At 33.7% G+C, this 22,581-nt stretch overlaps 1 long non-coding RNA gene and 1 other non-coding gene across 2 annotated transcripts; both read left to right on the forward strand.

Moving 5' to 3' along the window:
• The first annotated feature begins 434 nt into the window (after positions 1-434).
• On the forward strand, positions 435-2,101 carry LOC117685797 (uncharacterized). The gene is made up of 3 exons (XR_010712336.1): positions 435-971; positions 1,195-1,284; positions 1,524-2,101. It is a non-coding gene; the product is annotated as an uncharacterized lncRNA (long non-coding RNA).
• Positions 2,102-2,297: 196 nt separating this feature from the next.
• LOC105343451 (uncharacterized) lies at positions 2,298-4,489 on the forward strand. The gene is made up of 7 exons (XR_010711781.1): positions 2,298-2,826; positions 2,976-2,994; positions 3,039-3,155; positions 3,260-3,517; positions 3,604-3,775; positions 3,947-4,095; positions 4,239-4,489. It is a non-coding gene; the product is annotated as an uncharacterized protein (transcript).
• The last annotated feature ends 18,092 nt before the right edge of the window (positions 4,490-22,581 follow it).

Genomic DNA, 22,581 nt, shown 5'->3' on the forward strand with positions numbered 1-22,581 from the left:
TTAAACTCAGTATGATATCCGCACAAGCGCGAGAATTGTCGTATTCTTAATCTGTAGGTCTCGGTCTGTAAAAAATCTTAACGTTTACCATATTTATTTTCGGTCTAAAACGGGGGTTTTCACTCCAACGTTCAAAATGTAAACAAAAGCTTTGTCATGTGCATAGCAATGAATTGTAAGCTTTGTAACTCGCTTATATCTCAACAATTGACACCTACATTTTGGTTGCCTATTAAAAATGCCTTACTTAAGCATTGTAAACATTAAACTCGGGAATTTTTTTTGGACAAAATCGTGACCATGCCCCTTTAAGAATTGTACTTTTTTTTAGAAGTTGTTTAAAGTGTCCTTGAAGTCTAATAAAAAGTTATGTTGAAAAGGTATAGTTTAATAAATAAAATATCTTATTTTTTTTTCTGCCTAAAAATCTTTTATACATGAGATATCGGCGAAAAACGGCGATCTCCCCTTTTTCACGCCTTTACGAAACCAAAAACAAGCTGTTTCCGGATGTGACGTCCCAACACAGCTTTGGCGCTATTTTGAATGTAAACACTTTGAAGAAATACTCAGGTTTTTATCGTTAAAATGAGTGGGAAAAGCAAGGGACGCATGTGTGTAGTAGAGGCAGACGGACGATGTATCGGTGCATTCCTTTCCCAAGGATGAACGTCAGAGGGCTGCATGGACACGTTTTGTGAAACTCACCAGGGCTGACTGGACTGGACCATCGCAGTATACTGTGATATGTAAGCGAACATTTTAATGAGGAGTGTTACGAACGGCAGCATTTTCTTATGAAGGATTTTGGTATCCCTACGAAGAAGCGATTGGTTCCTGGATCGGTCCCTTCCATTTATCCAAAGAGGAAGAGAGACGAGCTGAATGAGGCGTTCATTGCGTGTCCGAGTCCTTCCTTGCCTCCGCCAACACAGGAACGCGGGGCTCACGCAAAGCGCGAAAAACTGAGGGTAAGTTGAATAAAAACAAAATGTAATAATCAGTAAATTGTTTTCGATTTTATGCAATATTGCATTATAAGTTCGAATTTCCTCGGATATATATGGAACAAGTATTGGAGGCGAATCCAAATCGCCATTTTATACGGGACCTTATCATGATTTCAAATGATGCTTTAAATAATTATAACACCACAAACAAAATATTATTAAATTTTATGTGCATCTTTTTCAGATTTTGTCAGAACTGCTGCAAGAAAACAACATTCCATCTTGACAGCATGAGATACAACAAACTTGTAATGACCAAGAAGATCCAGCTTTGGTAAATACAAATATAAAGCAGCTACCTTAGCTATCGGTTGATTTCTGACCTGTTAAAACATAAGTCATAAAGTGATGAGACGATCCTGCATGTTTAGTATTGCTATTAATGCTACAGTGATTCTCATATTTATTATTGACTAAAAGTTTGAAATAGTTTATAGATAAATTTAGTAACTAGCATTTTCTTTTTAGAAATAGAAATATGGCAAGCTAACTTAAACATATTTTTATGTTTAGGAACCTGAAGAAGTTGCTACTTCCTCAATTGCATGCCAGACCCCAGCACCAGTGAAAGTTGGAACACGAAGCATGAAAATTCAAGTCGGTGCAAAGATGAAAAAAAAAAGGTAAGTTGTAGGAATTCACAAATTTGAGTGTGTAAACATATATGTGTATCTCTAGTAAGTATCATGTATTGTTTAGTATTTTTAACAAAGCATTAATCGTTGTTGCAGAAAATGCATTTTTTTAATAATTTAAATGTAAACTGTAATTTTAAGTCTGTTTATCATACAATTAGCCACTTTATCTAATCTAAAATGTTAAAAAGTGATACATTAAGCATGTTGGCCATATAACTCTAAAACATTTGTGGCAATTTTTTAGGCACACAAGCTGATATGAGGCCAAGAGTTAGAAGTATTGGAGTCCAATGCAATGGCACCGATATCCCCCCACTACCTAGACCAGACAGAGAACCAGCTAGAAATGAGCCTTTGAGCAGCAGCGAGGAATCCAGCGAGACAGACAGTGATCATGGGTCTGTCTATGAGCCATCTTCTACAGGATCTGAGGAGTCCCAAATCCAAGATGATCAGAAAGTATGCTTGGAACAATAAAAATTATATGATATATGTATTTGAAAATTTATTTCTCAATTGTTATTTTTCTGTCTAAATATTGACAAGTGCTGCATATTATATTTAAAAAAATGATGTAAATATCCATCATTTACTAATCTTGTAATTAGAATTAATATGAATTTATTTTGTGTTTTCTTTTTTAAGAATTATGTACACAATCCTTTGGAAGAAACCAAATTCATCGTCTCCAAGTCCAAGCTGATGGAGCTGTTCAGTGCCTGTCGGAGATGTCATCGACATGCTGTGGATTGTGTTCAACACCTGGTTCGAAACAATGGTGAAGATAGTAGCTGAATGCCAGTTTTGTGGTTTTTCATGGCAGTGGTGCAGTCAACCATACCTTTCATCCATTCCAGCTGGAAACCTTGGACTATCTGCTGGTATTTTCTTCTCTGGTGCCCTTGCAGCCAAAGTCCCTAGGGTCCTGCAGTGCATGGGAGTAGCCACCATCACCCAGAGGGCATTTTCCTCCCACCAGTCATCGATTTTGTTCCCTTCTGTGGCTAGAGTATGGGACAAGCATCAGGGGGATTACGTCAGGATGGCAGAGGAAAGAGGGGAACCACTTGTCCTCGGTGGAGATGGCAGAGCTGACTCCTGGACACTGTGCCAAGCACGGGTCCTACAGCACCATTGACTTAGAACAGGGCATTGTTGTGGATATTCAGCTTGTTCAGGTAATATATATATTTTCTTATTTGATAAAAATGCCATTAATCTTTATCATGCATTTTTATTTAAGGATCTACAATTATAACCAAAATATTGTTTACATGTTATTTGTGTGTGTGTGTTATTTTAACATGATTTTTATTACTAATTACAGAGTAATCAAGTGAAGAACAGTAATGCCAACGAGGACTTGAGCTTGCTGTGAGATGGCTTTAAGAACATCACTTGCAGATTGGCATCATCATTACAGATCGCCATCTTTAGATCCAAAAGTGGATAAGAGAGAACCTCCCACAAACAACCCACTATTATGATGTGTGGCATGTAGCAAAAGGTAAGCTAGTTGCCAGAAAAGAACAATTAGTCTTAAAGAACCAACAGATCCATGTTTGTATTGTAGTATTACAGCTGTTCACTTCATCATTTATTTTTATTCAGGCTTAACAAAGAAGATACTGGCAGCATCAAAGCTTAAAGGATGCGAATACATCTCTAGATGGAACAAAAGCCTGACCAACCATTTGTACTGGGTGGCAGCCTCTACGCCAGATGGGGATGGAGATGTAATGTGGGCCAAGTGGGAATCGGTGGAGAATCACATCCATAATGTTCATGAAGGCCACAGTGATGCATTTCCAACCTCCGCCCATGAGACACTTGATGGGGACCAGAGACATAAGAATTGGATCAAGCCAGGTAAATTAGTAAACCATCTTTCATCTTTAATATTCTCATCTTGTGACTTTATCAACTTAATATAGATTTTTTGTTCATTTTTTCAGAAACGAAAGCCAGTGAAAAGCTATCAGAGATCATCTTATCGAAACAAATGAAGAAAGATGTTCCCAAACTGTCTCCTCTGCATCAGACTTCACAGGTCGAAGCTTTCCACAGCACCATAAACCACTTTGTACCAAAGATGGTTTCCTTTTCCTACCATGGAATGTACTGTAGGTATGTAGTATTTATATACATGTAATGATATATATTTTTTTAAAATTATTTATACAATGAAAATGGGGTGTTTCATAGACATCTATATTTGCTTTTCATAAGAAGCTTAAATACACTGTATTCTTATTTGTTTATTAAAATTTATTCATTCCTAACCCATTGATTTTTAAGGTTGATGATTGCTGCCCTTCATTTTAATGAAAATTCTTCGAGACCCAGTGCCACAACCAAAGAGGGTGACTTGCAAAACAAGATTTCATTTCCAAAGTTCAAGCATGGGGACTACAGTGTGCGGAAGAAGAGTGTTGATCCAACTTATGGTAAGCACATTTATCTTCTGATGTACGACTTATTAGTAATCAAACAACAGTGTGTCAGGTTTATATACTTTTATTTTGACAAAAAATGCAAAATCAAACAGTTTATTATGTACAGTTTGTTTATATCGCTCACTTTATTTCAGGATATACATCAACCCTTATGCAGGAGACGCTATCTGCCGTAAAAGGAGCGTGTGATGATCCTGTTCCATGTTTGCCAGCTGTACAGCCACCTCCATTATGTAGCGGGTTCATCCATCCTGAAAAAGAAGATGCCATACTTCACTTCCAGTCAAGATTTGCAGGCAGAGAGACAACAGTGTAGGAAATGTTGTGACTGTATATACGTTTGATTAACCATCATATACATGTATATTTGATGTGTACACTTAACTACTGTTCTAAGGCATTTTGTATATATTTCCCCCCCCCCCACCCTATTGATGTTGCTCTAACCCTCCCCTGTTGTATATATGGGAAGACGAAAGCAGGGTCCACGTCCCGTTTCTGGATGCATATAATATGTTTACTTATTGTACTCAAATTTTTATGTAACTGATGCTTTCTTATTACTAATTTATTTAATATGTTTATTTTTGTTTTACTTACTTATTCTGGGTCTTGGAATCCTCTGTACTGGTTGGACTGAAAACCTCAATCAATATTTGTATGAAATAAATGCTACATTTATACAACTAACTCTTCTGTGGTTGTTCTTAATTCTCCATACTGGGATCTTTACTGGTAGTACGCTGTCTCGAGTACATACTCGTCCAGACAAACTGGTCCAAACTCTGGGTGCCGAGTTACACAGGTCAACTGATGAATAGATCCCCTCTTGGCATCGATCTGTTGTACTTCTTGGCAGCAATTGCTTTCCTTTGCAGTGGGCATAGCTGTACAACAGTTGCACTTGCACCTAATTGGGTGTAATAAAAAAATAAAGTATACGGATGTGTCAACCCCCCCCCAAAAAAAAATGCCACTATTAATATCAGGTGAATGTGTAAATAAAACAGGTCAATCAAGAACATAAATACGAGATTTGATCAATGTTGGAGCTAAAGTTTATCAAAAAATATTGAATAATATTGACTCTTATATTGATAAAATTACAGATTCCTTAGTTATTATTAAATAAGTATAATTTTTATAATGTACATTTGTAGTAACTTGGCGTCGATCGGTAAATTCGCCATTTTGGTTAATAGTGTAGATTTATAATATGGGTAATTAGCCGTATTTGAAACGTATTTTATTTCAAATTAAGGTCTTAGGTTTCAAATTGTTTCATATTATTTATAAACAAAGTTTTCACATGTCAAAAATGCCGTACAAGTCCGTATTTCCTACTTTGTCGACGATATCATCCTCGGGATTGTCTCCTCTGGAGTCGTCCGATTCGTCGGAACTGCTTGCTTCTGGCTCAAATCTGTAAGGCTGGATGTTCTGGGGGGCTTCATGAACACTTACTTCAAACGACATGTGGAGGACACTATCGGACGAGGAAATACTGGAATCGCTTCTGTTGGCCATCTTTGAAAAAGCTGTGTTGTGACGTCACGCCTATTTTCTCTATTTATAGTAAAACCGGAAGTTGCGCTGATTGGTTTTGATCAGGTGCGAAAATCAACAACTTTGACGGCGGATAACTCGCTTATTAAACCACGCATGGAAATTTTGATTTTTACACTTTGTTTTATTTTAAAATCTGCGTAATTTAAACTCAAGTTATATTTTGACTTCCAGGACTTAAATGCCTCCCAATTTTTACAGAACAGAAAACCCATTTAAATTGTGAATAAATAAGAAAGCATATGATTAATACTTTTTATAAACACAATTGAAACTAACCAACATCCTTGATGCAAATTGGTTTACCTCAAGACAGTTCACTCAGTTAACACAGTACTCTATGGAGTTATTCGGTAAATATGGCAAATTTCAAAAAGCCCTTGTATTGTATTTAGTTAAAAAATCAAAGTAAATTTTTTCAGAATGTCATATTTTTAACAATATCTTTATAATTCATTAAAAGAAGAAGTATTTTTTGCTAGGTTGTATATAATATTTATATTGTCTGATTCTTATGTGGACTGGTACTTAAATTTTCACATGCAAGTCATTTTATCACTCTCCTTTGTCTTTCGAAAAAAGTAAACTGCACTTCAGGGCGCCTCACATCCTAACATACGTGTTTGTGTTTTATTTTATAAATAATTTATGTTCGTTTGAGTGGAACGAATAAATGTATTTATTTAAGGATCGAATAACACGTGTTCTTGTTTATTTACACCTATAATCTATTGGTTAGTTGTTGGTCACATTTTCAGGTGACATTTAAATATTCATTGCACGGGTTTTAACTGACCGATGTTAGCGCGAAAAATTATATAGGTGGCAGGGGACAGTTTTTTTGATCCAATTCATCGTAGCCAAGGGATGCATGTCTTCGGAACTCTGTAACTAGAATTTCCTCAGTTCCCATTCAGCACAAATACCTTTAATTCACTCTTTATAAGGCCAATCACCAATTTCTGAAGAAAATTGCTAATCAAAACCTGTAAAATTCTCTACATACTGGTTTTTATGAGATTTTGACCCTTTCATATTTTGCTAATTTTTCATGATTTTTCAGCTTTTTAGACCTCCCCCAGCTAATTCCCTGCAGAGGGTTGACCTTCCGTACCGCGTGCATGCTGCACTATCACATGTCAGAAACTTACCGGTGTATAGTTTACAATGTCCCATCCACCTACTTCTCGTGTTATTTTACCTCCCGTCTGTAACTTGCAATTTCACTGTGCAAAGTCAGCACAACAGTCAAAGCCGCAGGTTTCGCATTTTACTTCTGATTCTCATGTACCTAACATAAGGGGCCTACATATTGCATATCAATTGCAACAAGAGACACCCCTCTAACTAATGATATTCATTAAAAATCATTTCATGAATTTTAGAAACACTCATAAGCCTTCAAGTACAGCAACTCTCAATTTCACAAAAATATTGACGGGTACTTTATTCGAAACTGTCCCTTGCTACCTTTAACATACACTCACATTCTCTCAAAAGTCATCTTGTCTTAAAATTACAAAGCTTATGCTATTCTGAAAAAAAGTACACCACATTTTGCCAATTCCATTGAGGTTTAAGAAAAATATGGCCATTTAAGTGAACCCACCATTTCCACTTTCCTCTATTTAACACAGATTCACAGGGCTCTCCATAAATAAAGCATCTTTTCCTAATCGTTTAGAGGTCAACTGTTGTTCAACCTCCTTAAATAAGAAACCTTATTGAATACTACATACATCTGCTTGATATTATCATGATAAAAGCATCACATCACTTAGAAATACCCTTACATGTATACCCTCCCCCTATCTTTTGATTTTTACAAGAAGCATTAGTTTGAACACTTTAACCTAATATTATGAAACTTGTGGCAGTTTCCTTGAGTCATTTCTTACACATAATTGAAAACAACCATCACTGATATTTAAAATTGATCTTTTTTGGTAAATGGATGATTTGTAGCATTCTTATTCACAAAAAGTCATGTCGCCCTACATGTGATTTCTTGTTTTCAAGAAAAACTAAGCCTATAATCATATTTAGTGGATATCTTATATATTCTGGTTTCTAGTCTACTTTTAACTTTTTTAAATTAGTAAGACCTACAAGTGTGACATGTGCGTTTAATTAAAATGAAATTCAAACACACCCGGGTACCTAGGGACGGATGAGAATTCCATGAAAAAGGTTCAAATTTTACATGTTTTTCTACATTTTTGATGCATATATACAATAAAAGGGTAAAAATATGTTGTTTTTTGTTCATTTCAAGAGTAATTATCATAGCAGATGTTATTTCAAGGTCAAATGTACAGTTACATATCCTACATGTAATGGTAATGGAGTCCAATGGAAAGAGGGGGTGGCCTTTTCAATTCTGTAAATACATCTAAAAAACCATTTTTTGATAGGAAGGAGCAAAAACTTGAGTTTTTTGACATATGGTATACTTTGATAACTGCATTTGTCTACATGTAAAGTTCATTTGAAATAAAAATATGCTGTTTTAAAAAAATTGGGTGATATAAGTCAGGTGGACTAATGTTATTTCATAAAATCAGACAGCAAAATGGCTGCAAATTCATGAATTTAATGATTTAATTGATAAAAACTGTTTTAAAGTATTTATTCTTATCTCAGTAATTAACTTAAGCCTATTAATTGTCATCAGGATAGGAAATGCCTACTCTCTAAGCCACTTTACTCTAGTGGTGGTCATTCTACACATTTAAGAGGGAGTTACTCCCCTTGAATATTTTAGCTAATAAACGATGTCATGACATCTATAGCCAAGAAAATCATCCATTTTCACAAAATGTATTACTTATGGTACAAAATCCACTCAAAATTACACTTAAAGGAGAAATATGAAAATACCATGTAGTCTTGAAGGTGGCAGGGGACAGTTTTTTTGATCCAATTCATCGTAGCCAAGGGATGCATGTCTTCGGAACTCTGTAACTAGAATTTCCTCAGTTCCCATTCAGCACAAATACCTTTAATTCACTCTTTATAAGGCCAATCACCAATTTCTGAAGAAAATTGCTAATCAAAACCTGTAAAATTCTCTACATACTGGTTTTTATGAGATTTTGACCCTTTCATATTTTGCTAATTTTTCATGATTTTTCAGCTTTTTAGACCTCCCCCAGCTAATTCCCTGCAGAGGGTTGACCTTCCGTACCGCGTGCATGCTGCACTATCACATGTCAGAAACTTACCGGTGTATAGTTTACAATGTCCCATCCACCTACTTCTCGTGTTATTTTACCTTCCGTCTGTAACTTGCAATTTCACTGTGCAAAGTCAGCACAACAGTCAAAGCCGCAGGTTTCGCATTTTACTTCTGATTCTCATGTACCTAACATAAGGGGCCTACATATTGCATATCAATTGCAACAAGAGACACCCCTCTAACTAATGATATTCATTAAAAATCATTTCATGAATTTTAGAAACACTCATAAGCCTTCAAGTACAGCAACTCTCAATTTCACAAAAATATTGACGGGTACTTTATTCGAAACTGTCCCTTGCTACCATAGTCATTTGAAAGCTCTTTTCAGTGCAGATAACTGAATTCCCACTCACCCGCCCTTGCTTTTGGAATTATTATTGGAATATGTTAAAATATTGTTTTATTTTGTAGGAATGAAGATAAAGAAGAAAACTTGTGCATTTTCATGAATAAGTAAACTGCACTTCAGAGCGCTCCACATCCTAACATACGTGTTTGAGTTTTATTTTATAAATTATTCCAGTTCGTTTCAGATGAACTGATATCTTTTAAGTCTGCTTTCGCTTCTCCTACGATGCAGTATTCCATAAATGGAAGAGCTATGAAGACGGGGAAATTTCCAAATTCTTTAAATCCATATTTTATAATCTTCCCAAGCAGTCCCTTGTTTTACCACCTTAATCCTGCGCTAGTTCAACCGAGCCATTTGAAAGGATCATCTGGATTTTGATTCTGCTGTTTGGTAACAATAATGTGCTGGAAAATGTCTCTAGCAGTTCCCTTAAGGCATGTCCCTTATGGACTCTTATAAGGACCTCATCCGACACAATCTCTTGATTATTGAGGTTTAACTGAACAATGCCACTGTCATTGGGGTCAATACTGTAGAGAACCTCTTCTTGCGTTCCGTCAGGCATTGTAACTTGCATTGACCTGACTGTTCCAAAATAATCATGCAGATCAGGAAGTGTGTCACCATCTGATCTATGAAAGGTCACATACTCTGAAGTGTTGAATCTAAATGTACCAGGTATATCTTCCTGTGATAGTAGATGAGGGTTTGCAGATGGACAAAGACCTGAAGGTCCTGGAATTTCAGACTTGTTGGATGTCATGTTAGATGCCTTAATGGTTTGTTCACCTGAAGGGCCAGGTATATCAAGATCTGATACAAAACCACATTCAAACTACTGCTTGGACGCGAATAGCAACGTTTCAAAGATTGTCGACCTAGTTGCTTTTCCGATGTACAAATGTAACTGATGCATTTTTGTGAAACATTATTGTAAAAAATAAAATGCTACAGTTTCAGAAGTTCAGTTTACTAAATTCTAATTCTATAATATTCTTTCATCATTTTGATATCAAAATGAACATTTTTAATAAATCGGCATAATAAATGAAAATCTATTCCTGTAATTTCAGCTTGCATATAAGTATCAACTGTTATACGAATGTACTTCACAAAACAAATGTTTTGATGTTTAAATTGCTCTTCTCATTGAATCTTTCTTTAAGGCATGATCCAGACTAATCTGGTGCAGTAACAGAGTATTTCCACATTTACTACATGTATATACCTTAATTGACATAATTATTAGAATAGTGTTTTATGTTATCAAACTAATTTTTAAAAAGAAAATAGTTATAATTACACTATGACATTGAACATTTGCAATCATGCTTCCGCCTATCAGTACTTTCAGTACTTTGATTGGGAATAAGTGTCTCACTTGAATACCGGGAAAACAAAGCACATACTAGGTGAAGCCTCACCGTCTATGAGATCGATCAACCAGATATATTTCTGCAGTCGGTCAGTAACTTACCTAATAAGTAGTAAGAGTTAACTTAGTTTTCTGAACATTAATATGAATGCGACTCACGCAATACAATAAATACACAAGAAACTATTGGTGCAAGCACCAAATTTATGGGCCGAGAAAAATTACCTACAGTATTTTTTTTCACACATTCTGAAAGTTTGGTTTAAAGGGTACCGACTACCTCTATTTTTTTAGCAATATCTACAGGTGTCTTTTCTATGGATAGTTGAGGATAGTGAACATGGCCGTTAAGGCTACAATTTTTTTCAGACATCACATCACATAAATGTGCAGCGGATATACGAGTATTTAATGATTTGACCTTTTGACGACTAAAATTCTGTAAGCGTCTTTGTCCAACCATCCTCCACTTACGTAGTAAATGTGAAGTTTGTGGGTACAAAAATACTTGAGGTAGCGAATGGGATAAATGTGCAATGAAGTACTGTTTCGGCATTTATCATTAAGTGATATCACCTGTTTGATCCGAATACGCGATATCATTATTTGAATAGGTGATGTATAATTTAATGGGAATAAATACCGAAACGGAGCCTTTTTAATATGAGTAGATAATGTCATCTATTGTAAAAAGGGTCATATCACCTATTTATAATGAATAAGTAATCTTATTTAAATAAGTGATATCACTTATTTGAATGGGAGATATCACTCTTTCGAATAGGTGTGTCACTTATTCAAACTGGTAATATCACTTACTCATTATGGATTGATGATATTACCTATCTGAACGGTGACATTACCTATTTGAAAAGGTGATATTCATTTAAAACCCGAATAGGTGATATCACTTAAAAATCGCCTAAATCACCTATTCGAATAGCTGTTATGACTTAATGGTAATAAAGACCAAAACAGCACCTCACAGCAATGGTGATAATCTTAAAAGTGAATTCCACATCTATGATGAATTTCTGCAATCATCCTTAAGCAAAGTTGTATGTAATAATTGTGAAGGTTGAAAAGGTACATGTATGCAATAAAATTGTTGACTAACAGACATACAGATGGACAATCATTTTGAATACAATATTTATAGACAAAAAACATAAGATATTAGCAAGAAAACATTTATTATAACATTTAAAAAACCATGTATTACTAAATGTATCACAAAAAAAAATATAACTGTTTTCCTGAACAAATATTAAATTATGCAGAATAAACTGCTGAGCGTTCAAACGTATGTAAATTTAACATATATAAAAGCAAACACTGCTCTGAAAAAATAATATAAACAACAATTGCTGAGTATCAAAAATGTGACTGAAAAAATGAAAGTGAAGAAACCCTTCAATTTTTTTTAATGGAGAAGTAATTGCCAAAATTTTCTGTAAATATGATTAGATTATTGAATTTTTAAAAGTGATGTTGACTTAAGATAACATCTCTAGAAAACGAGGCAATTCAGCACAGAATATCAAAGCAGAACATTTAAAAAAAAAACTTTTAAGGAAAACTACTTGTACATGATCTATTGTGCAATATAAAAAATAATTTGAACTTGTGATGAATGATAAATGACTGTCTGATTCATCTGTAAAACTTGTAAATTTTAGTACTGTGGTAGCATTTTAAAGAGTATCATTCTTCAGAGGATGTTATAAAGCATCAGCAAAGAACAGCCACTACTTGTGTAGGAAACCTTAAGATATGGACATGATATAAAAAGCATCATCATAACACTGCTCTGATTAACAAATATTAAGAAAATAACATGAACAGCAGCTGAATATCCAAAATGAAGTTTACAATACACAAAAGAAGAAAATTTACTAGCATTTTAAATCAATATGTGTTTTGATAGGCCAATGTAATCTTATATAATACAATAGTAATCTGAATAATACTGATAGACATAAGACTTCAGTAAACTGAAAGTTCAACTGTTTTCATCATTAAATTTTTATCGTATAATACAAATTTGAATAAATGACAAAGAATATGATCTATTATGCAAACTGATGAAAAAAGGTTTTAAAGGTTACAAATTAACAGAAATATTGTGATTCTTAATGTTGCAAATCCCATAGTAACATTTTAAACCACAGTATTGACTACTTGTCTTGGATTAAAATAAAGTATTTCTATCCATGCCGAGACTGAATAAGCATGTTGAGGTTTTTTTTATGCATCAGTGTTTATGTTGTAAACAATGTTGGATGCACTAATGCATCCAGAAAATGAAATGGGCAAGCTTTCAATCAGGAACATCAAGGTTTCATTTTTGTCTGTTGTTGGTACATTTTTGTTCATGGCACTTTCGATGGCACCTTTAAACATGGTTATCTTCCTATCTTTCTGACCCTCCGATTCATAAAGAAACAAAGCTCTGATGTTCTTGTTCGGTTAGATTATTCTTCCTAGCCTTAACTATGCTGTGTATACAGATTCTAAGAAACATTTAAAATCTTATGATTTAAAATACTGTTTTCTCCCAGTGTCTTATATTGATCAATCACATAAAGTCCATGAGTAAGAACCCTAGCAAGTTTACAGTAACATTATTCATCAGCAATGAGAATCTAGGAATATTTTTATTGAGGTCTTTTCTGCAAATACCTTGTTTTGCATAAATTTCATACACATCAGCTTCTAAGACATCAGTCAGAGTAATTGCTTTGGTGCTAATGTCACTTGTGGAATTGAGGAAGTCTGTATCGTTTTCAAACGCCTTTAACTCCTCACTTGTTGGATCAGAAACATTCAAGGTATTTGGAATGAACTACAAAAGAAAATTGTAAATGTACAAGTTACAAAATTACCCAACAGTATGATTCAATGTATAGGGTTAAGATAAGCCTCTTGTTTCTGGTTATGAGTCAAGCATTAGTTATTAGCAATCTTTGTTTCAATATCAGTGTTAAAGCTTCTCTGTGATAACCTGAAAATGAGCTGAGAAGGACAGACATACTGACATACATGACAATTAAAATAGAGCACCCTACCCCTCCCTAAATTTTGATTGTGGAGTGTAATTTTTTTAAAATTTCAATTTTACACTATGCTTTCATTATTTTTTCAGTATTTGCCCGTCATAATTTTGAACATGATATAAATAATGTTTTCAAGAAAACTGAAAATAAAAGTACAATGCACCTATATTTCTTATTATTTGTTACTTACTTTTACAATTTTGCCAGTTACTGTTGATTTTGATGGTGATTTTAATGCTGATGGCAAGTCCTGAACTACTCCTTGTGGTGGGACATCTTCTGGTAATGGTGGAATTTGCAGTGTAGGGTGAACAGTCACAGGAACAGCATATGCAATGGTAGTATCTTTGGTCACCCAGAGTTCATTCTCTCCTTTCGCAACAGCATTTTTAAACTTGTATGTCATGCCTTCCTTGAACATTTCATATTTTCCAGTCAGGTATACTCTGACATGGTAGGTTTTCATGTTTTCTGCACACACCAGATTAAAGTATTTCATCATTTTATCTGTCTTGGAGTTTTTATAAGCTTGAATTTCTTTAGAAACTCTGCATACTTTAAGAACTTTTGTGTCATCCTTAGAAGAAAAGGAAAACATATTTATATTATATGGAAATTTAAATACTAGCAGTGAGAATTTTATAGCTTTAACTCTTTAATAATACACAGACACATGAGCATGTGTTTAAACTTAAGAAAATATAGTACACAACAGTTTGGTACATTTACAATGTACATACAAAATTCAAACATAATTTAAGATAATTCAAATGTTTCATCTGAACAAGTCTTAAGAAGGTTTGCGTAAGAAATATAGCAGAATATTTCAAAACAGATGATACATTTTTTTTTTTACCTCACACAATGAATTTAAAGAGTTCCAATTCTGAATTTCATTATAATTTTTTATAGAACTTAATAATGAAAGGAAGCCTGGAGATACTAATAATATCAAGATTATCAATGCTATTGTTATATGATTTCATAAAATGTAATATTTTTTTACATTTAAATTATGGGAAATAACTTTTCCTTTAACACTGAAATAAACTGAAGTTTTGTATACATTTTTGCAAATTGTAAGAAAAATAAGGCATGATATGGTATACTTTTCTTTTTATCAAATTACTGTAATTGCATCCTATCAACATCAAGAATTTTGGAAATGTAGACCTTCCTTCATTGTTCGATATTTATTTTATAATAATAAATTTTTCAACCTTTCATATTCATTTATCACACAGTCACTAGCCTTGATTTTCATGGGATCCAACCGAATGAGTATCAAACCAGACAGAGTTCGGACTCTACTAAGAGCTACATAAGCCATTCCATAATCAAACACTGTACTTCCCAGGTCTACAACTGCAGAGTCCAATGATATACCTTGTACCTTATGTACTGTACATGCCCATGACAGAATCAAAGGGAACTGTGATCTAACAATGTGATGCCCCTTATAAATAAACTCAGTTTCAATGCGCTGAATATGTACAGGTGTATGAACTGTGTTTCTACCATTACATATGACTTGGCCAATTGTAGGGTTGTCAAACTTCACATGGATAATAGATGGTATACTTCCCATACAGTCTATATTTGTTACAACGCCCATCGCTCCATTCACTAATCCCTGATCAGTATTAATATTTCTTGTCAACATTACTCTACAATTAATTGAAATCATTAACTCTTTTTCCAAACCACCAGCAAGACTATTATCAACTGGTATCATTTCCATGGGTACAAGGGCATGTGCATTTCGTTCAGATGAAGAAAAATAATGTTCAGCATGAATAACATGTTTTGTTACATAACTTTGTCAGTTGCTCTTTGTTGTATAATTCTACCTGCTTTCTAGTTGGAAAGATATGCAAATGTTCAGAAAAGTTTACCTGTGTGTTGTATACTAATCTTGTTTTCAGTAGCAAAATATCTTCGTCACTTGGATAACCTATCCTTACACGATTTAACAATGCAGAATACACATGATCATTTTTCTGTCGCACATTTTCTGTTAAAAATATTGAATCAAAAAGTTGCCAAATTAACATATTTTTGAAACAGAAACTACCTTTCACTGGTCGAAGTTGAAAAAAATCTCCAACAACAATAATATTGCAACCCCCAAAGACATTATTGTTGTTTTTTATTTCTGATAGTCTTCGGCTTATAAACGAAAACATTTCACTGCTCACCATGCTGATTTCATCTATAACAATTGTATGCACATTTTTAAATTCTTGTCTTAATTTTGATATGCTATAACTAGATAATGAACCATACTGAAGAAAACTTGCAACTGGAATTTTAAATACAGAGTGCAAAGTACGGCCATTAATGTTATTAGATGCAGTTCCTGTAGGTGCACATACAATGACAGGATTAGAATTTGGAACTTCAGCACAGTAGAGTTGAATGTAAGATATTAAAACTTTTGTTATATATGTTTTACCAACGCCAGCTCCACCTGTAATAAACAAATGAAATGGGCAATTTCGTGTTTCAAATTTACTTTTCACAAAATGCAAAGCCTTTGTTTGAGAGGTTGTCATACTTTCAATGCTTCTTTTAAATTCATCAATGGACACTGAACAGTGTAAAGAATGCATGTGAAAATCATCATCAAAAGTAAAATTTTTTGAACTATCTGTTCTTTTATCATCCTTGTTGTTTTCTTGAGGACACATTGTCATATACACAGTCTCAAAATCCATATCATTAAATACATCACAGGTACTATTGACTGTAGCATTTGGTTGAACATTTGTTTCTTCACTAGCCATATTAGCAAGGTTGATTCTTCTCATTGTGTTTTCAATATGCTGTGTAAATGAAAAGAAAGTAAAATCCATTTCACTATCCATAATATCTCTTTTCTGGATAAATGCATCCTTTGCAGTTAAATATGATTGTATCAATTCAGTTTCTGATCTATGGGGAATAAGTAAAAATAAGTATGAGTAGTAATGTTCTTCTGAAAACAATGGACAATTTGGAGTGCGAACAACACTTGGATTTTTACTTTTCCTCATCCATATCTCAAACTTGTCAATATAAATTCGCTCAAGACTTAGCTTTTTCTTAGGTGGTGGATCATAACATTTTGAATACCATGAACAGAATCTGTAAAGACACATTTGTTCCAAGTCTGAAGGTCGATAATGATAATAATCAATCAAATTTGATTGAAAAATGTCTGTAGAATCATTTGATAAACTTTCAATATCTGTTCTACTTTTCAAAATTTTAAATCTTTTGTTTGGCATTCTTGTGTTGAGATAAATAAATCTGCGACTAGTGTGTATTAATTTCAAATTACTTAAACGATATGCTGCTTCCTGACTACTCATTTTACGATGCCTCAATACAGTAAGACCTATTGTAAGTAAACGTTGATATTTTGGAATTGTTGGATTATCATGAAACACCTGACTTATAAGCTGACCTAAAGCATTTTTGAGTTCGTCGGGTTCAGACTTGCAGATATAGCTGCAAACATAGTAAGTTGCTCCTTCTGCATTGCATATCATTTGGATTTCCATATTTGCCCTCCAATGACGCAGAATAGTTGGATTGTAACAATTAATCATGGTTTCATTTTTACTTCTTTTAGTAAAATAAAACTTTCCTTTGTTAACTGAATTAAAATCAATATTGCCAAGTACTTTTGTTTGTGTACAAATGAGCTTTGGAAATCCAAACCTACAAGAAGCTTTATATGATTTTGTACAATACGTCGTATGACTATGGGTTTGTAATTTTTTAACAAGATAATTCAGTTCTTCATCTTCACTATCTGGAAGACATGATCTAATTGTACTATTTATATATGATACTAGATTAGGAACACTTTCATTGGTTATTTCATTTGGAACACCATCAATCCACAAAAACATATGTATATGTGGGCTCCCTCAATTTTGAAACTCTACTCTTGCAAAGTAATCACGTACCATACCAAGAGGTTGTTTTCCTGATAAAACAATATTTTTCATCAAAGCATTAAATCTCTTTTCAAAATGGATCGCTGTTAATAGTGGATCTTTTCTCATGTCATCCAAAAAATTGTTATGAAGTTAAGCAGATTCATAATTGACATTCTTTAACAACATTCCTAATTCACACCAATGGAGATCATCAGCGGATAAAGTCATAAAAAAAGTTGGGGGACCTAAGAATTTAAACATTGCCAAAAGATTGTATAATTGGTTTCTAAAGTATGCTACTGTACCTCTAATGTTTTTCATGAACATATAAGAATTTTGATATAACATACTATTTTGCTGTAAATTCTTTACATCAAAAGCTGTTACAAATTCAGAATTGTGTGTACTTTTGGTTATTCTCATATTAACATTGATCTCTGACTTCAGCAGCATCAGGTCCGTGTTAACTGCAGCATGTAATAAGTAAGTCATATTTTTTTCTCAAATAACCATGTCTGTGATAGAGTCTATGTTTGAAATACATTGCACGTGGAATTTTCATTTGTCTAGGAAAGTTATATCCATTTATACCGTGAGGAAAGAGCCAGGGAAATGCCATCTCTTCTCCTGATTCCATTTCATATACATTTACAGGTCCTTTCTCAATTTTAGGAACTTCTATACACCCTTTATTTATAAACTCTTGTATATTAGCAATTGGAATAGTTTTATTTACAGGGGTTGCAGTATATGACTCTACTTCAAGTACTTCATTCAGACTGTAAGCATTATGAAATCCTCTATCATGGTGATCATATTCAGATAAATCTACAGAAATATTAGCATAAAGTTTGTTATTTGCTTTTAACCAATTCAAAGCCTCTAAAAGTTTTGACGGACATGCAAAATATTTCCATTCTTCATCTGCAACATGACTTTCATGTAAGTATTTTACACCAATTAAATTTACATCTCTTGTACTTTGAGGCAACTGATTAGCTACAAGTTGGACATTGGAAGGCAAGTTAAGGACAAGACCTTTCTCACCATACTGTCCACCTGGCAAAATTAATAGACTCATAAATATCTGAACCAGGGCAATCAGTCTCCTTTCTACAAGACTAAGACATTGCAATTTTGCAGGAATTTCACTTACATTTAAATTATTCGACTTGCATGACAAATAAGGAATTTGTTGTTTACTCAATGAAGTGTAGCAAAACTTACACAAATTGTCATCTTGGTTAATTTGCAGGTATCTAAACTGACAGTTTGACTCAAATGATATATCTGATTTGAAAACAAAAATCTTTCACAACACATGCAATAAAAATCTGCAGACTAATTTCTTCCTCAAATTTTCTAATGTGATTTGAATCGCTTAAATAATCAATCTTCTGATCATTGAAATCACTATTCTCAACAATGCAACAATTAGAAACTAATGTCGGTGCACCATCATCATCGATAGAAAAAAAGTTTTGAAACTCAATACTAGCCACTTCTTTGTTTACTTCTTGAAATACATTAAAGTCTGAAAATTTCAATTCCTTATTTTTCTTCTTTTGGCATGCTTTCTGACCATTTTTGTTAGTTTTGCAATAGTTGTGAAATGAAATATTGCCCTCTTTTTTAACACCATTCAAATGCTCAGGTGACAATTTTTGCTTTTTATTTTCTGTTGAGGGTTTGTGACTTTTTAAGCAATTCAAATTTTTACTCAACCTTTCTTGCTTTTGCTTTTTAGCAGAGTGTGACAGTTCATCACATGACCTGTTGTTAATGGAAAACCATCCAAAACGAACAGGTGTTATTTCAAACTGGTAACCACCGTAAACGCTTATTGTGTACCTTATAAATTCTTCTAAAGATTCAAATGTCAGCAAGACAGCATTGCCATTTGGACTAGACACCCCATATTGATCCCGTTGGTGTGAATCAAACAAATGTACCACATCATTGAAATTGTCATAGTATATTGCTACAGTACTATCACGAAATGTAACAAGATGGAAAGATGATATGTCCAATGCTTGTAAAATTGCATCGCGGAAATGCATTTGCCCTGCACTCCTGTCAACTGCATGTTGTGAACTAACTGGCCCATAATATCTGTCATAAAAATATTCAACTTCACCATAATCACGATTCCAGTTCTGCAAATTATGAGGTAAATCTCTGTGATACAGATATCCCCCGGACCCACCGTGATTTTGAATGTATGTAAATCAGTCCCATCTCTGAGAATGCAATCAAGCTCTTCGCTAGACAAATTTGATATATGTGACATACGCTGCATAAAGACAATTAAAGCTATGAGTGCAATTGCAGTACACTGTACACCATTGTAAGGCCTAAAAATATTGCACCCTTGATGCACATTAGCTAAAACGCTCCTTACCATTCTGATGTTTCGTGGGGAAATCCTCAGCATGTGCCGCTATTTTGCGCGGCAATGAACAACAAATATGGATCGCTATTCCTGCAATTACGTTATGTTTCCCATTCATAAAATAATCCTGTACTAAACTTTGAACTTAATTTTTTGAATAACTATGATTTAGAAATTTGAAGATCATGACTTCTGTATAAAATAATTAATTTTTACATTTTTTTAAAATATTGCACGAACATGTACTTACAACGCACGGGCGATTAATTTTAAAAACACTAATTGTCACTCGTCATTTATATGCTAAATCTCGATCATCCAGACGCTTCTTCAATTTGTAGTAAAAGAGTCCGAAAGAGTCTGGATGATATTAAGTTTTTGTTGTTGTATTTTTGCTTCTTGCGAGAAAAAAATATTATACACGTATATTTCCCAAAAATACCATAATTTTGTTTATTTTAATTAAACTTAATATTAATTTATTAAAAAAACACCTCCGCAACTTATGCACAGCTCCGTAGTAAATCATGCGACTTTTCTAAACTTATTTCATATAATGGGCCGGCTCGTGTCGGCCCCCCATAATAATCGTGAGAAGCACATCTCACTGATTTAAAAATCTTGCTTTTGATATAAACTAAATGAAAATATAATAAAATTTCAGCACTCGTAATTTTATATTCCCGTGATTAGATGCAAAACAGTTGAATAGTGGAATTAAGTACTTGCATAAAAAAGGAATCTACAGTATAAATTATCTTATCTTTTATCTTCACTAAAACGTAATATTACTATCCCCTTTTCACTCTGTTGAAATTTTACTTTACTCACTTCTCTTTATCTTTTAACAAGCAGTGCACCCTACTCAGAATTAAGGGCGAGTAGTATCGAGAGATAGATAGATAGATAGATAAACATGAATGTATAATACATGCACTGTGAATAAATAATATGAATGAACGACAATATATAACATTACGAATATCAACATATATACCTCACGTATCCTGTACATTTCTTTTAGATTCATGATGAACGACACAGCTTTGCGTTTGTCAAAATAATCATCTGTGTAATTGTTCTGCATATTATCCTCTTCATCATTTTCATGATCATTATAACCATCCATGTCCATGGGAACATCCATAGCCTACAATACCATAACTTGTTTATTAAACAAAGGTTGTTTTTTTTTATAATATTTGAGAATTCAGTGCAATAGAAGGAGAACATCTACTGACCCACTGTACATGTAATATTTACAAATTTAAAGAAAAAAAACAGCTGAATAGTCTTACCATTTCGAGATCGTTCGTTTCATGAACCGAAACATTATTATGAACACGGGCTGTCTGTGCATCATTCGTTTCTTGAACTGGTGTATTGTTTACAACAAACTCTGCCTGTGTATCCAACATATCCATGTGGTAATCATTGTGTGACGATAATACGAATTGATATACTTGTTTGCATCCAGAGACACTGCATTCTACCCGGAAATCTGGTTTATATGAATGTTCTGAGAATATATGCCTCATTAAAATTCGCGCAGTTACTGCGATAAAAATAACACAGATAGAACATTTCCAAGCCATCGTATAGGAAGATGTTGTAGACAAAAAATCCATTAAGTTGTACCAGAGACATAAATGTAGTTGTGCATTCTCCAGATTGTAAAAAGAGAAAAATAGGATTAAATTCTACGAATGAAGATATATTGTCTTATATTTTCGAATTTCTGAGATGGTTAGAAACTTTTATTTACGTTCGTGTTAACTGCGCGACTAATCTAAATACGAATTACTTTGGCTTTTCTCCTCCGCAACACACTTCCGTTTCGGGCCAAATCCGATTTGCGCCGGGTTATCAAAATGGCTGAGACTTGTGAGAGGATGAGAAGTTTCGAAGACTTGGGCGCTGATGGTGTTATTAGTGGCTTAAAAAAGGGATGTGTTAGAAGACGTTCAAGATTTGATAGCAGGTATATCATTCCCATGGAAACATCAAATTTAATACTTTGTATAGATTATAAATGTATTATGCAACCAAAGTAGATATAATTAGGCTTATATATATATATATATATATATATATATATATATATATATATATATATATATATATATACACACTAATATGAATGGGACATAGTGCAATATTTAGTTGTTCTACTAGTGATTGACGATTTCAATTGAGTCGGAGGACTCAACTGGATTCATTCACTGGCACAGCCAGGATAGTGTTACCACAAGGGGCTTGGTTGCTGGATAGTGAAGTTCCTAATTGTTTCTAATGAAAAAATTGATTAAATTGGTAATTAAAGGTGTATTTCAGTGTTTTGCAACAAATAAATTCACCGAAAACCCCCATTTCAATCAAGTTGATCGTGGTTGAAAAAGTGTTTTCAATGTACATTTAAAAAACTTAAGTAAAATCAAGATCTATATTTCAGGTGCAGCTTGCTAAGAAAAAGAAGACTAATTAATAAAACCTCTGGTCATATACACTCCAGGGCTAGACAAATAGCATTGCCCGACGCCCGGGCGAGTATTTTAATTGGTCAGAC

This window comes from Magallana gigas, chromosome 1, assembly GCF_963853765.1.
Source record: "Magallana gigas chromosome 1, xbMagGiga1.1, whole genome shotgun sequence".
Classification (NCBI taxonomy): Eukaryota; Metazoa; Mollusca; class Bivalvia; order Ostreida; family Ostreidae; genus Magallana; species Magallana gigas.